Genomic DNA, 3293 nt, shown 5'->3' on the forward strand with positions numbered 1-3293 from the left:
CTTTGAACGTTGAACGTTTGTCCTGAGTCTCATGGCAATCCATCAAGTAGTTGTGGAGGAAATTTAGCTAAAAATCCCAAACCTTACTGGAGACGCTAGCGGAAGAAATCAGCAGGATTCACCCTCTGGAGAACATGCATGTTTCTACAAATGTAAGGTTTTATCCCTGTTAATGTTCTGTGCTTATTTTGTGTCATTTCCCACAGCTGCTGCTGAGCCCACACCTCTGACACAAACTGTGAAACCCCATCAGAAGATCCAGGGAATTATCGTGCTGTACATCGGACTGGGAATATCAGCAGTGGCTTTACTGGCTCTCTTTGTCTCTTTTACCCCTTTCACACCAACGCAACTCCGGTTCTAGCTCCGTGCTAGAGCTTTTCAGGTTCAGAACCGGTTCTTCGGTTTAGCTCCGGCTCTTTTCACACCGCTCAGAGCCCGACTGGTGATGCCGCTGCTGCGTCATGACGTCACAGTTTACGTCACTGAGTTTCTCCCCTTACGGAGCTCACCTCACCAGAACAATGGGCCGGGGACTGCGTCGGGTCGATGATCGTGTTGCTTTTAATCATACGAAGCCAGATTAAATTAAATAACGACTTCTCCAACCTTATACTTTTCTCCAGAGTGCCGTGGTTCATTGTTTATTAATGTGTTTCAGCGGCATTTAGCGACCGCTGCAGTGGCTGCTCTTCAACGGGAGTTTATTCTCCCGTTAGCTCCGGGTTAGCTCACACGGCTCTAAAGTATTCACTGTCTGACTGTCACACAAGCAGCTGATACATATCCCCAGTTCCCCTTAAGTGAATGTGTGTCAGTCTGAATTGACGCTGTTTGGTGTCAGTCTGAATTGACGCTGTTTGGCATCACAACGCTGTTATGAAAGTTTCTCTGGTATAACATGGGTGATGTTAGCATAGCAACCGAAGCTAAACTGACTACTTGCTAAGCCGTTTTATACAGGCACTTTTTACCGGCGTATTTTTCATTATGATTCTACTTGTGATAGTCGGACATGACAACCTGTGCAGCCCATGTATTGATTCCATCTGATAGCTGCTATAATAACAAACAAAACGTCTGCCTGCTCTCCACAATGATCAATAACAGCGAACGGATGGTCAAAGTAAGGTACAAATAAACAGAATCACACGAAGCCTGGTTAGTGTTGCCTGACTTTATAAAGCGTGTTTTTTTTTAACAAGTGTGTGGTTGCGTTCTAGTCACTTTGCTCAGCACTACTGCTTGTTACAACTTTTATTTGCCGTACTCGCCTTAACTGTTAGCTCAGGTTAATCTCGCCCCCCTCCGACGTAAGCGTGACGTATGCGGTTCTTGCTTCTAGACGGACAACTTTTTGGTGCTCGAAACGAACCGGATTCCGGAGCTTAGAGGCTACTCCGCTGCGGTGTGAACAGGAAAACCCGGTGCTTTTCAAGCACCAGCACCGAACCGGCCCTGAAACACCGTTGGTGTGAAAGGGGTATCTGAGTTGCTTTTCTTAAGATGAGCTCAAAGGTGGACCCTGTTTGCACCATGGATGTATGGGAAAGAGAAATGGATACAGCGTTGGAGGGTCTTACTCTGAATGTTAATTGTTTTGGATGTTTATAATCCCCTACTGCAAATATAGTCCTGCGACAATGACGTGTTAGCATCGGAGGCAAGCATCATACTGATAAAGAGCCAATCTGACTGTGGAAATGTTGAATTTCCATTTGAGAAATTGTAGGCCGTACGAACTTTATCATGGTCACATGACTTTACGTTCCCACTTCTAAGCTCAAGGCGCCTTATTTTTGGCCAAATAATCAAATGTACTGATGTGCATCATGTTGTGGAACAAACGTAAAATCTCTTCAGCTTGTGTTAATTTTGTATTCAGCTTTTACCACAAAATGTATTAAAAAACCCTTGACTTTGAGACCGTTGAACAAGAAGTGCTGAAATGCTGATGTAACCCAGGTTATGATGCTGTTGACTAATTTACGTATGTTCCCTGAACGCCTCACTTATGCACAAATCACACAGTCTTATTTATGTCTTGGTACTGTGAACTGCAACGGACACTATGGTTACACTGTCCTGTTACTTAAAGTTGAGTACTGTTACTGAGAGTAAATCCACTTCTACCAGCCAATCAGAATCGTGGAGTCTCAGTGGCCAGAGTTTAAAATCGTTTGCACTGTTAAAGCTAATCTTTATTTAAAAAGAAAAACCTGTCAAACTGTCAAACCTTATAGTATTTATATGTTTCAGAACACAACCCTCCCCCTTTGGATACAAAAAAAAAGCCAAAATGATCATTTATTTTCTAAATCTTCAGGGATTAATGGCACATCGTTATTTATACGACTGTTCTTGGTGCTATTCAAGATTATTGCAGATCTATCTGTCGTAAAACAGGGGGAACCCATCAGCTGCAACATGAACTGACACTGTGATGGCCTATCTTAGCCATCACAGTGTTTAAACTCAATGAGACTTCTCATACATACATAAAGGTTAAATAATACAAAAAAGGTTATGATTGTAGCAAATACCTAGGCCAAGTTTTTCATGATTCTTTTAATAATTTTTTTTGATGCACTTATTTACTGCTTGGCATTTTATTTGCAATATATCCACTGCACTTTCATGTTTTTTTAAGCTTTTACAGTATGTCTTCATTAAAATTATAACAAAGGAAGAAAATGTAAATTGTTATTTTTCTTTTCTTCGATTCATCTTTTGATCAAAAGAAGCTTGCAGGGCTATTCTTCTTTTCTCCACTATGTCTACTTTTTGTATAGCCCTGCACAATCTGCACATCTTAAACTCACCATCTACCACATTGCAATAACCAACTACTTTGCACATTTTCTTACGTTTGTATTTTCATGTTTTGATTGTAGTAGTTTGGTCTTTTATAGTGTATTCTAAGGTGTTTATATTTTACATTGTGTATTCCATAGAGACTTTCTACTTTAGTGTTGCATGCATTATCTGTTTATTAACACCTCGAACATGCAATTCTTCCTCCATCCACCAGATGGCCTCAGTCTTACTTGTATGTTCAAAATCACATGACTCCCACACTTCACACCTGTTTCACATTTCCCAATTAGCCCCTCAGTATTTACACACCTGATGGCAGACTTCAGATGAGGGCTCTAAAGAAAGACGCTTTTATTTGTCAAGTTTGCTCGTAGCATGACTTCATTCAGGGTCGATCCATTATAAAGCCAGTGTATTTAGCATCTAGCTGTTAACTTGAGCTAGTCTGCTGTCTCAGAGTGCTTTCGTCAAAGAAA

This window comes from Trematomus bernacchii, unplaced genomic scaffold (assembly GCF_902827165.1).
Source record: "Trematomus bernacchii unplaced genomic scaffold, fTreBer1.1, whole genome shotgun sequence".
NCBI classification, from domain to species: Eukaryota; Metazoa; Chordata; class Actinopteri; order Perciformes; family Nototheniidae; genus Trematomus; species Trematomus bernacchii.